This window comes from Channa argus, chromosome 23, assembly GCF_033026475.1.
Source record: "Channa argus isolate prfri chromosome 23, Channa argus male v1.0, whole genome shotgun sequence".
NCBI classification, from domain to species: domain Eukaryota; kingdom Metazoa; phylum Chordata; class Actinopteri; order Anabantiformes; family Channidae; genus Channa; species Channa argus.
Genome location: NC_090219.1, coordinates 3,020,236 through 3,034,133, shown reverse-complemented (window position 1 = coordinate 3,034,133; position 13,898 = coordinate 3,020,236). Strand labels below are relative to the sequence as shown.

Genomic DNA, 13,898 nt, shown 5'->3' with positions numbered 1-13,898 from the left:
GAAGACAGAAGAAGAAAAGCAGAAAACATTCACACTGGAAAATCCGACATAGTAAATATTTGCCATTTTGCTTAAAAAATTAAAACTATGTGTGAAAAGCAACTGATAGATTGTTTTAAATAAATCAACAAATTGGTTTGGTTTTATGTACGGCACACACTTGCAATCTAACAAAGGCCAAAGTGGTCAACATATGCACAAAAAAAAGGTACAATGCTCTAAAACTATGTGCTGAATAAAAGTCCTCTATTATCATTCAAGGAGCCTAACTACACAACACAAGGAATAAATGAGACTCTTCTGTTACAGATACAGGACCAACTGGACTGGAGTGTATCTTTAAGCATGCAAGCATTAACTACATAAACTGGGTAATACAAAGGAAAGAACAGAGTAGTTTCAGAAAGTATCAGACCTCCCTTGCTTTTTACACACTTGGACTTGTAGACCTAATTTTAAATGGATAAAATCTGCCCATCATAATACACTCAATAAGAAAAAATGAGGTAAAACATATTTAAAAATTTTATTGCAAATGTTTTAAAAAAACTCAAACTGAAACCAACATGATTAATGCTGAAATGGCAAATCCTGGCAGTACTTTTGGCCCTTTTTTTCAATTTCTGCAGGGAAGAGTAAGGCTCTTCTTGACTGGTTATTGCGTTTGTCCAGACAGCAAACTCTAAAAAGAGTCCCTTTGGTTTCAAACATTTTACAGTTATTGTGGCCACTGTGCTTCTGAGGATATTCAAAGCTCAAGAAATGGTTTTATGCCCGGTCCTGATCTGTGCCTTGCCAGTTGTTTTTATAGAGGTCTACAGAGTTTTCAATGGACTTAATGGCTAGTTTAGTTTGAGATATGGTGTGTGAATTGCTTTGTCACACGTGGGCTCAAATTAAGTTCTAGAAACAGTTTAAGTAAACAAGGTGCAGTTTACCACAGCAAAGGCTCAGAATGTTTCAGTGAATTGTAAAATTAATTGTTTGATTTTTAATATATGTGCAAACATTTCTAAAAGTATTATTTCACTTTGTCATTATGGGTCATTAATTATAGCATAATGAGCATAAGTGACTAGAAACTTCTAAATATGATTAAGATATGATAATACCCAGTTTGGTCCAGAAGGTCACCTCAGAAAGTTTTTTATCTGGGTCTTTCAATTTTATATAAATATACTATAATTTTTTCCTTACTGCTAAGAGAGAAGGCCGTTAACAAGACCAACTGGGATAAGATAGGGATGAGTTTGCTCCACATTAAATCTGCCTGCCCTCAAAATCAATTTGGTCGACATCTCTTTGAGGAGGAAATGTCAAATTTACATACTGACCTCGAAGGATAAAGACACTTAAACACGCATCAAGCGTATCAAACATACCTGGAACAATTAGTGCTACATCTAGTTAGAATAAGAGTAATGAGGTTCTGTATAATGTTTGTGCACACATAATAGTGCATGTTCCTATATTTAGACCTAGGAGTCAAACACACTATTCAAATAGGTTAGTTGAGTCCACTAAGGACTAAAGAATTTGTGCTCATTGAGAAGAGATGCTGATTGAACTCAACTGTGCAGGCAGCACGATATTAATATCACCTAGAGAATTACACTAAAAGCTGTATAAAATTGTATAGATACAGTCTCCAAAAATAAAATAGAATTTTCTATGGTGATGGAGTGTTGAGCTGTACTCTATGTATTTAATTAATTTAGCAGAAGAATTAAAAACAGCATGACTTTGACTCCTCATCCCATTTTCCCCTGAACCCTGCTGCATATAAATATCAGTATGGAACCATGTTGGGCTTCCATAAAGAGGATTAGAGAGTGAGAAAAAGTGTCGGGGGGGGGGGGGGGGGGGGGTGGTTCAGACAAAAAATTATAATGCTTTTACTCAGAAGCTACCATCTGCCTTGAAAATGTTAAAGATTGGTTGGAGCACAATGTTAATGTCCAACATGTCTTCCACAAGTCTTTTTTTTTAAATTGGAAAAAACACTCTTCTTACTGAGGCACACATTTTCAAATGGATGGGTTTGAATATGATTCATAAGCCACAGGGCGTCCAAATATGCTCAGCATAATGGACTATAAACTTTAAATTTTAAACCTCAAAATTAGAGTGACAAGGTATCCATACGGCAGCAGAGATAATGCTGAAGCAAGGCCCAACGCAAACAAGGCTTCCTTGTATTTTGTCTATAAATTCAGTGCTGTTGGAGGCCAAACAGCCAGATAGGGCCCTCATCCTTTTACCTCTACTCCAATGAAAATCCAATTGCGCTCTTGACCAAAGGGAGAAACTGTGAGACATCAATAGTCTCAGTGGCCAGCTTGGCAATCCAGCAAAGTCCCGTCATCACAACCCAATTAAAAAAAAAATAAAGAGCTGGGAGGCTCATCCCATGCCAAGTGTGGTGGCGGAGGAGGCTCACCAGGCTTTGCAGCAAAGCCTTGCGTATGGAAATGGAAAGGCAACAGCAGCTAATGTGCAACCACAGCTGGTACAGAATGAGATAACATTATGCGGGGGCGCCGAATGAAGCTAACAGCCCTGATCTTACTCTAACCAAGCTATCGGATACAAGACAAGCTGCCATGACCCCAAGAGCTGTGTACTGGTGAAACAAAAAGGAACTCATCACTAAACCAAGGCTTCCCTAAAAAACTCAGTCTAATCTTATAATGTAAACACAGGGCTGTTTTATCAAACCTGGCTGCGGTAAAGAATTCATCTCATCAACCTAAAACATATCGTCAATAAGGATGGGACCTGCTAGTTAAGTGGAATGTAATATGCCCCTTCTGGGTCCAGCTCACTCAGACCTGTTACCCTTTGTTTGTATGTATAATGTTCTGTTCTTATGTACATTTATATTGTTAGAATATGTCTAGTTTGTTAATAAAGGTTTACTACTTTCATCAACAATCAGTTTGTCTGAGTGTAATGTTCACATTAATTTTATGGTAAAGAGGTTTGTTCTGCCAGGAGACATTTTTGAAATAATAAAATTGCACAGTACTATCTAGTTTCTCGTTGGTATGCTACAGTGATACCATTGTAGCACATTTGTATTAACAAACAACCAGGCTGTTTATTGTTTTATCCATGTGCCATGTTGCTAAAAGGACTAGTGACTAAAAATCTGTTTGATCACAGTATGGTGTTGCTGGATATGAATCTATCATCTGTGCCTAAGGATTCATTCACAGAACTGGGGACACGCATGGCTAAGCTCCGGCCAATGAGATTATCAAATGATCCAATAAACTTTGGACGGCCGTCACAGACATGATCACAGCGCGCTAAGCTCAACAGATGAAACACATAGCTGGCTGTGCTGCTTTCCAAACCCTTCTCCACAGAGACAGAGGGAATGAGGCTAAGAGATAGAGAGAGAGCCAGAAAGGGAGCTGGTGTGGGGAAACAGCAGAGGTCAGAACACATCAATGTGAAAACCAGTGAAGGCCCTAAGAGAAAGAAAGGAATCAGAGATAAATCCTACAGCCAAAGCAGCACAAAGCTCAAGACCTTATAAAAGATGACAGCCTTATAAGTTACAGCCTCCTCATATCAGTAATTACAGTGCAGCCAGACAGTCATAAAATCTAATGCATTGTAAATTATGAGTTGTTACATAGAAATCATTAATTCTGCATGAAAACGGGCAACTGGGCAGTGCTCTCCTCCTCGGCTCTGCATCATCATGTTACAATTAAAATGAACAACTTCTGAATTAATTATTCAGAAAGAAAGGTCAAGTGAATAACAATGATGTGATCCCTTGGGGGAAGTTGTCGTTTTGTTTGCCTTTCCCAAGAAGAGGTCAGGGTCAACCACACTTGTGACTCCTGGAGAGACATTCATGGATGCTTCCACAGGGGAGCATTTACAAGAAAATACTGCTTACTGAGAGGGAATAGTGTACAGAAATGAATGAATGATTAATAACTTGTTGGAGTCAGGACTAACATTTGAGAAAAATATCAGATTTTTATTACACTTTCGTACTTAAATTGCAATTATCCCCTGTAAATTAAATGACAGGTCTGTATTTGTGGTTCCACTGAACCAAACAAAATAACAAACACCTCAGCAATAATGAGAAGAAAGACTTTGTATGTTAGGGGGCAATCTAGGCATATTTTTATGTATTCAGATCATGATAAAAGAGATTTCTTACTTTCTTATGTTATGACCTAAGTCATTACGTGTGTTATTATTGTTATGTTGTCTTTTTCTCCTCCTCCTCTGTGTTTTGTGTGGGTGTATCTGAGGGGGTGTTGAGACACAGGTGGTCGTCACTGATTGGGCCATTCGAACTGATTATCGCCACCTGATTGGACAGGATGGAGCATCTTCCTCCATATACACCACGATGTCAGCAGCCCCACCCGGTCCACCTCTGCCACTCCCAACCAACTCAGTATTCTGTTTGGACTCCACTCGACTCACAGAGAGCTCTGTGAACATTTTTTTCTGTAAATAATTATGAATATATCTCGCTGTACATATTGAGCTCCAGGTAGCCACAATAGGAGTGAGAAGCCCTTTTATTTTACTAATTTTTCTCCTGTTTTGGGTAAGGAGTTCAGGTTAGACATCCTGTCATTTGTTTTTGTATTTGTTTGGTTTGCTTAGGTAAGACAGGGATGGTGCTAGAGTTTTTGTTTGTTGTTTTGGGCACCTCTCACATCCAAAGCATATAAAATTGCTGTCGTTTAGAACACTTGGTCTGGTTTTTGCTTAGGAATGGAAACTGTGGTGGAGCACATCTTGTTATGTCTAGGTTCCCCTAGACCAGGGCCATAACACTTACTTATTTTCTTACTGAGTCAGTTCTAAATACACAGGTTTGCTTAGTTCTGATGGTAATCAATCTATCTGTCCACTCTTATTGTGTAAAAGCATCAGGGCCACTTTAGCTAAGAGTCAGCACATCATAGCATCTGCATTGATGGTTAATACCATTTTGAATTATTGGGATCAAATTACTTGTGAAAAATTTGCCACACAGAATTTAGAAGGTGGACTGTTGTCTAAACTCTATCAGTTGATTACCAATATTAAAGGAAACTCTATCATGCGGTCTCTAAAAATAACATAGTCCCCTGTTGTATTGTAGTTGCTTTGTAGACTAACTGAATTAACTTCTTCACTGATCTGAATCATACAGGTCTCAATACAAACTTATACATTTAAAACGTTTGCAGTTTAAAAACAAAAAAATGAGACATTACAGAAATTGTGTACTAGCTGTCATCTACATTTAACATCTACTGAGCTAACTGCTAGCCATCTTTGTGCAACAGTACTGAAAAGAAAGAAACAGTGTTGTTTCTTCTTTTGAAAATGCAGCTTTGACAGGGGATGCGGTTTGATAGCATTCTATCAACTTTAATTCTAGTGAGCGTGCATAATACCCAGTGACAAAAATTGTTAGCTGCAGCCCTAGCTACAACCTGAAAAGAGATAAGCAATCAGCTACTTTAAATACTGACAGTCCTGATTCACAACTATTAATGTGATCAGATTCAAATTGTTGGTTTGTCCGAGCCAAACTTTAACTGGAAAAGAAAGTGTACTACAAACACTAGCTTTCAGAGAACAACTTTTCATTTTAGCTTTTGCCAAATGAAACAATAATTAGTTACAGCTAATCTAATCTGCCCCCAGTAATGCCTGTCAATTTGAGCAGTAAGAGCCTTCGGCTACAATTAAGAAACTGCTGTTACCTATTTTGTTTTCCATTGCTCTTTGCTAATAAAAAAGAATAAGATGAAATTATATTAGTGTAGAAGTTTAATTCAACTGTTTTTGAAAGCCGCTATTCTTATCCCTATTTTGAACTTAAATGTATAGACTGTAATACACTGTAGACAACTTATTATCTGAGCTTAAGTCAATTGTTTTGTTTTTGTTGTTTTACTAAATCAAGGAAATAATACAAAATGAGAATTCAACAGCTACAGTTGCCATTTTAACCTTTTACTTGTTCCAGCTTGTTAAGACAAAGATAATTACTGAATTACTGTAAGTTATAATTACACTTTTTCTAAAAGAAAGAAAAAAAACAAAAGAAAAAAAAACATTGTTCTACCATACGTGTAGTGAAGATATTTAAAGTGTAAAACACACTCAACACAGAACAGTGTTGAGGCATTTGTCACAGTGGTGCAGGACACTGCATTATTGCCGACATGTCAGCTAGTAGGACTTGTGAGTGCTGTTTTGAACTGAGATGTTTGGTAGGTTTAGCAAGGCCTGCTTTAGATGAATTGGAGATAGATTTATTCATAATCTCAAATGAGTCTAGTGGTAACTGTTGTTTGCAGGATACAGCATTCGATTAATGACACGTCCTGCTCATTTCATTCTCCAACACTGTTGCTGGTTTCTGCTCAATGTTCCATCTGTGCTTTTTTCACACTACTGGATTTCAATTCATGTATCCATCCACTGATCCATCCATCTTTTAGCTGTAATCGCTTATCCTGTTCAAGGTCGCAAGAGGCTGGAGCAAGGGGAGAACCTGTAAACTCCATACAGAGTGGCCATAGCCGGCTGTGGATTCAAACCAGGGACCTTCTAGCTGTGAGGCTGTAGCACTAACCACTCTACCACTGTGCTGCCAAGTCACATATCAGACCATGCAATTCGAGATCAGAGAGGATCTGAGCCTGCTGGGAGCATTAAGGTTGTGTCTGTAAGCCTGATGTTAATCACAGGTGCTTAGACAGTGATGCAAACACTGCTCACTAGTCAACGAACATGTCTTGGGCGTGTCTGGGATTGCGATCATGCCCTGTACTTTCTCGCAGAGAAATTGGCATCTCCTCATCCCCTCCTATAATGGATTCCTTCCTGTGAAATGCTAATGAAAAAAGTCCTATTATGAATATATGAATAACAGAGCAGGTTTGCCAAATGTAAAATTAAACTAATAGTGGTAACGGGGGAGAAAAAGCTAATTTCAATGTAAACTAAAGGTCTTCATAAAGCAGCAGTTTCCAAAAGAGACTCTGACAAAACAGCAGTGACATTTGACAAGCCAAGCTGTACACTTGAAAGAAATATGTTCCCTGAGGGCACCCAAATGCCACTGCACACGGTAACAAACAGCAAGTCTCGAACTGACAGATTTTCCCAGTAAACTGTGTTGACAAGAAACAGGAGCAAAAGTGTAAATGCACTGAAATAGTGAACGAGTTAATATGTTGGTTTGTAATACACTGTTCTATTGCAGCCTTTACAAACGCCATTCATCACTGTCACATGCAGTTTATCTCTTCTGGGAGCGCCGCGTTGCACTATAAATCGAATTCCAATCACTTCCAGAGCAAAAATATGATGTAATTAAGAGAATCTGGTATTGCCTGAGGGCTTCTTGAAGATTAATTTCAGCCACAAAACAAGGCTTCAATTTGCTATTCTCTCCTTCCAGTGAGAACAGCGTCACAATTTTTATTGTACATTTCAAAATATCAATTCGGAGTGTCACATTCAGTCAATAACTCAAACAGCGAGGATGCCTCTACATATAGAACCTCCACACAAGGGTTAAATTAGTTAAAACTAGGCCTATTAAATGCACACTCAGGGGCTTGCTTCCTCTCACAGGATGTCAATAAGATGTAGTTTACAACACAACAGATGTAAACAGCCTTTTTATAGATACAAGGGATGTGGTAGGACTGTGGTAAGGAAGATGTGTTTAATGGTGATTTACTACTCAGGCAGAATTTTTAAATAGGCTGAAAATCATTGATTTTTGTTAAACTCACTGTGTCAGGAGAAGGGAATTCTAAGCAGCTTTTTCATTGGCGAAGAAGTAAATTACTGATCACAATCATTATCACAGTTGTTTTTTAGAGGAGTGTATATGGTAGATTGTGGAATTATAACAATATTTGTTGTGATCTAAATTAAACATTTTATGGAAGAGGATTAGGGGCTTTAGGACCTTTCAGTAAAGATAAAGGGGTAAGAGATGTAGGAAAGGAGACCGAAGGAGGAGGGAAGTGAGCAGAGGAGCCGTCCAATTAGGTGCTGCTTATTTACCAGTGCATATTCAATGATGGCAGAGAAGGAAGAGTGTGGATTGGGTCGGGCTTCCCACTGACCAACGTGCCAACCACCAATAATGAGTGTGTGTAGGGCGCACATTGCAATAATGTAACTGTGGGCAGTAAGTTGGAGTCCTGCTTAAATCCTAGGGGAGAGGATTAGGGCCACTCTAAAAATTGATTTGAGTTTAGATTTTGTTTCTCAGAATTCTGACTTTAATGCCAAATTTCTGGCTTGATAAATTCTGACTTGTATATCTTGAATTAATTTTAAGGGAAAAAATAAAAACTCACATTTTTTGCAGTGGCCCTCCTCTACTTTAGGTTTTACAGTCATGTTGTAATCTGCCAACAGACAAAAAGTGTTTTTTTAAAAAAGAAGTCAAGCAAGCTGAGAATAACTAACACACCTTTGCGCTTTTATAGAAACACAGAGTCAGTTCCTCTATCACCAAACTAGACCTTAAAAGCCACGTTCATCACTGTAATAATAAAATCAGCCATGTGTATGAAGTGCCTGTTTTGATATGTCATTGATTTTAAAACACACTCTAATTCATGCCACAAGAGATGAATGTGGGACTGTGGGACATTTCTGAAATTAAATGAAACATTTTATTTCCTTTCCACTTGTACAGTATCAGTAACTGGCCATGTGCCAGAATACAGGCTTAAATGAGAGAATTTGGCAGGGCTGCTGGTATTAACGACCCAGGCAGCATTGTAAGGTTGAAAGCCACTGTGCTCACAGAAGAGATGGGCTTGGCTCCTCTGGTATTACTCCCTGATGGGAAACAGTGTGAAGGAGTATTGATGTAGCCACTTGAAGGAGTGGTGTAATTCCAAAAGGAGGATCGCTCCAGTAGGAGGGAGATGCATTTGAGATCTCTGGTATTCATGTTTCAAAGCAACTGTCAAAATAAATCTCTAGAAATGGATTTTTGGAGGCTTAGGCATACTGTTCACAGCAAGCAGAGACACTGGCTGTGAATTGTTGTTATGACCCCTTGACTACAAGCTAAAACCCCATTGAGCTGCTTGCCACAGAGGGTTATATCCCCTGCTTTTCATTTTCACTGTCCTTTTCACTTCCTTGTGAAAGTGTGGCAGTATCTGACAGAGTGACAGTGACTTTCATCCCTTTGTGCAATGAAACAGAGGACAGGTGCATTTTACTAGTTCATGTTAAGTGAAATGGATTAGCAGCCAGATAAATCATTGTACTAGATAGGAGGCTGTAAAGTGTACAGCTTTATGAAATGCACAATGTTCTCATCTGCTCATCTGGATTTAGCCTGTCTCTGCCAAGCTTCCTTTTTTCTCTCACACAGACACACAAATGCCAACAATACATCGTTGAGCCTACTTGTTAATTAAATGATTGCACGCAATTAAATCGACAGATTAGGTCCATCAATGAGCCTTACTAACCCACTGAGCCGTTAAACCACACACACAGTAGGTTACCAGCTCCAGGCACCTGTGCCGAGCCGCCGAGCAGCCTCGGAGAGGGCAAAGTAAAACGTATTTAAAGTAAACCTCGAATGGCAACTTTAGTCACCTCACCTCACAAAGCAGTCAGCCAACTAAAAGCAGTATTTCCGGCACAGTGGAGGACAAAATTACCTGCCACAGCAAGGGTCAAATGGAGCTTTCGTAAACAAAACAGCCACCGATGCACCGTTAAATCAATATCACTCCCCAAACCAGAATCCGTCCTGTGGCGGGAGAGCGCCTGAAGCAGAACAACAGTGACTTGAAAAGGCGCAGACACACCACACGAAGCGAAACACAAAAACAGATACTATTCCCAGCATTATTCAGCACCTACTCGGGTTGTTCTCCGTGTCCCGTCGTTAAAACTTGTACACGATGGGCTCCGTCCGTCCGCTCCGCTCTGCTCCACAGCGCGCGGATTCCTCCTCTGCGCACCGGCACGCTCGTGGAGGAGGGAAGTGAGCAGAGGAGCCGTCCAATCAGCGGCTACCTCCCTCCTCCCTCCTCTTCCTAGGCCGGGAGAGAGCGGTGTGATGCTGCTTTGTTTACCGGAGATTGACTTTCAAGCAACGGAGCGACCGCTTGTCGTGCCTCAGTGATCTGATGGCATCTGGGCAAAAATACACCCACGTCTCTGTTAACTGAAGAGGAGGATTCAGGGGGAAAAGAGGCGGACTGGGACTGAAAAACAGCCCGGATAGGCTCCCAAAAACCAGCGCTAAGACACACAACAGGGTGATGATCATACTACATAAAGGTAATAGGCTACAACAACTGTAGGCAAATCTGAACAGAAACAATTACTTAAAAAATATTGCAAAACTGTTAGAGGCTATGTGTACAGGGCATATTGTTTTTTCATATAAATTACATAAAAACACGTCATTGTCTGTGACAGGAGGTCAGAAAAACAGGGAGAGTAACAGTTTCTGCAAACCTGAGTGGATATGACAATGCATGGTAGGCTTCCATGACCAAGAAGATGAAACCCACAATATTCAATGTGATACTGTTTGTAAAGCAATACAATAAGTAAACCTCATACTTTGCCGTTAAATTTTCATTCACTTCCCAGAATATTTTACAACAAATGAAAATGGCAAGGACAGATTTATTAGAAAAGACCTGGAATACAGTGCTACCTGTAGGTGTCATTCAGCCTTTTAATTGGAGAAAAGAAGTAATTCTGCAGTTGGGCTTTCTTTTTGTAATATTATTGAATTTATTTCTTTTAATTCTTATTTTTTGTTACTTTTAGTTTGAAATAAGTTTCTAGTTATTTCAGAGAAAATTATAGGTTCTTGTGAATTCAAATAGAAACACATAAAATGACATTAGTAGGTACGTTCATGAGTTACAGGTCCACTGGTTCTCTGATTTCTATCCCTGCTCACCACCAGGAGAGGGACCTCTTACAGACTGCTGACATGATGGTGGATCCTCAATTTTAGACATATTAGTAGTCAACATAAATTAGTCTCTTCTGGGTCATATCCCTTTGACCAATGGCTTTCCCAAACCCTGGTCATCTGACCCTACTGCCTAACCCTAACTAACCCTCATCCAGCTCATTAGCTCCATCTTCAGGCTAATATTGACCATTTTATGGTCAGCAGTCTATCAAGAACTAGGTTTGGAACCCTCACTCTGCACTTCCTACCCACATTTTCCTTTTCTTTTACATATTATCAATTTTAACAATAATGTCAGACCCTCCTAATATTTTTAGCCATACTTCTTTTAACAATTTTTGCTGGTTACTTCGCAATCAAAGGCTTGGTATTCCCAACACCATCTGGTGATGATAGTGCCACACTATCTAGTTTAACAAGAGGCCCAATCTACAGTCTGTGGGCCAAATGGAAGACAAGACCTGACATTTAGAGATGCTCTGACCAAGTCATTTCACCATCAGTTTGGCGAAGTCGCTCAGATCCTAGCTTATGCTTACCTATTTTTCCTCCTTCCAGCCCATCAACATCAAGAATTGACTGTTCACTTGCCCCTTAACATATCCCACTCTTTGACAGGTGCCATTTTAATGAGATAGTTAACAATATTCACATTATCTGTCAGTGTTTTTTGATGTTGAAGCTGTTCTGTGTCTGGTGGGTTATCAAACCTAACGAGCGCTTACACTAAATTGTATGTTGTTTTTTTGATGTACTGATATGAAAAAACACTACAAAAAAATGGAAACATAAGGGTTGAACGATGGCTCAAAGTTTAGAACAGTTGCTTTAAAGTTGGCACCATAATAACAGTAACAGAAATAGTCTGCAGTGTTATTATCAGCAAACCCCTAGGCCATCGTTCTACTTGATTTGTCTATATCAGAGTGCTGAATTTTAGGAGAACTTAAATGAATACTTCACTGTTCTAGAAAAGCAAAATCAGCATTTCTCTACAACAGTTTTATCAAAAACTCTGCACGATGACCTTTGTGAAGGTGGATTTTATTGCAGGTCTTTTTTATTAGATTGTATTACCTTCTATATGCACTGTATACGTTAAAATGAATCTTTTACCTATGTAGCACTTTTATAACATTGTTGCCGTGATGGGGACGTTTTTTAAAAGAAAACCAATCCACATTACACAGCTAATTTTCCTTGACAAAACATCTGGTGACTGCATTATCCACAGTGCAAGTTAATTTTGTTTCCTGTGTGTTGTGCGTGAATAATGTAGCCTCAAGCTGCTTAGCCTTAAGCAGCAATATGGAGTCGGCAAGGAAATCTGATAAGCTCACTTCCTTCACTCCACAAATCCAGATCATTTTGTTTAGTTTTCAAACTTGTAGTCTTCAGACTCAGCCAACCCTGATTTTTAACCATTTTACACTGAAAAGAAAATTTGTCTTTTCATTCTTGATTTGTTTTCCATTGCTTTCTTGGATTTATTTAAAGAGCATCCAATTGTTGATTTAAGATCCACTTATAAAAAACTGTATACCTGTCCTTTAACCTGTGGCAACAGCTGTTGGGTTATTTGTGCTATTTTCCACAGCAAAACACGGGACAGTTGTATTATTTGTTGCCCACACTATCCGATTGGATCAGCAGTTATTTGGATTGAGAATTATTTGACAGGAGGATAAACAACAACATACAAAAATGGACCAAACTGCATCTACTTTGGATTGTCAATGAAAATGTAAACGGGAGGCAAAAAAAATAGCCTAATTAAAAAGATGCCAAACAGCATTTCTGGAAAAGATGTTGAATTATTGACTCGGCTACAGTTTTTTCCCCAACTTTAAGGAACTGTCAGCACAATGTAGAATGACGACCACAAAATTTATAAAGCCAACACTTTTCTGACACTAAACCACATTTCTTTTCCCTGGTGTGATTAACACTGCAGTATATTTTCTTTGCAGCCAATTACCACACATGTTCAACTGGTACCTGAGAAGGGAAAAAATCTGTCAAAGGTGACAAAAGCCACCTAATGGAAAAATCTGTAACTTCTACAACAGGCCTGCTCTATCAGTGAAAATCGATAGACCTTTCGCCAAAGAGATCCTAGCTGGACTCTGTTATCTAGGTAGGCTATACATCAAACTAGCCAGCCACACATAGGGGCTGGTGCACTGTTACAGCTAAGTACCATTACTGTTTCCATCTGTCTGTGCACTTACTGAATAAAAAGTCATATTGTCAAATTCATGAAGCTTTATTTCAACCACAAGGCATAAAAGAAATCCTTTTTATTCAAACACAAAAGAAAGCTGACAGCCATTCATTTAAAGAAATACACAGTTTGTAATGAATGCACATATTGCAGATTTTGAAAATATACTGTAGCCCTGTTTAGATCAGTCAGTAAAAATGTGGATATGCATACTAAGTAGTATACAAGAACAAATATCCACTTTCCATTTTTGTGCACACCAGGTGCATTCAGTCTGCATCAAACACAGCTAGACAAAGAATAAAAGAGCAGATATATGTTTTAAACTTAGTACAAAAACACTATGTTCAATCAGAGCAGTTCATCTCTCCATGGACATCTGAAATTACATGTGGTCGAGGCTGCCTAATTATTAACTGAAATGGGCCGAATTCAGGAGCTGTCTTCATCTTCATAGTATCTATTCCTCTTGATCTGTTCCTCCACTGTCAAGGTGTCATCGTCATCTGCCCACAGAGACACACCTGCGCTGTAGTTTGGGGCAAAGCCGTCACTGCTCTCATGCTTTCTCCTCACATCTCCCATTGCATCTGTGCTTCTTTCTGAGGCCTCCATCCCAAAATCCAAAAGGTCATCCAGCGTTGACACCAGAGGCGTCTCCCCGGCAGATTGACTAAAAATGTCAGATTTTAA

General features: G+C 39.1%; 1 protein-coding gene across 9 annotated transcripts in view; it reads right to left on the bottom strand.

Moving 5' to 3' along the window:
* Positions 1–10,299, bottom strand: part of LOC137108762 (beta-1,3-galactosyltransferase 1-like) — a 100,275-nt gene extending 89,976 nt beyond the window's left edge. For 4 of the 9 annotated variants that reach the window (XM_067493763.1, XM_067493758.1, XM_067493764.1 and 1 more), the window contains exons 1-2: positions 9,904–10,299; positions 8,367–8,417 (exon numbers count right to left, since the gene is read on the bottom strand). The gene's annotated coding sequence lies outside the window, so the exon portion shown is untranslated. Of the gene's footprint in view, positions 1–8,366; positions 8,418–9,899 lie in introns of all 9 variants that reach the window. The other 5 variants (XM_067493762.1, XM_067493757.1, XM_067493756.1 and 2 more) reach the window with 2 other exon arrangements.
* Between the last annotated feature and the right edge of the window lie 3,599 nt (positions 10,300–13,898).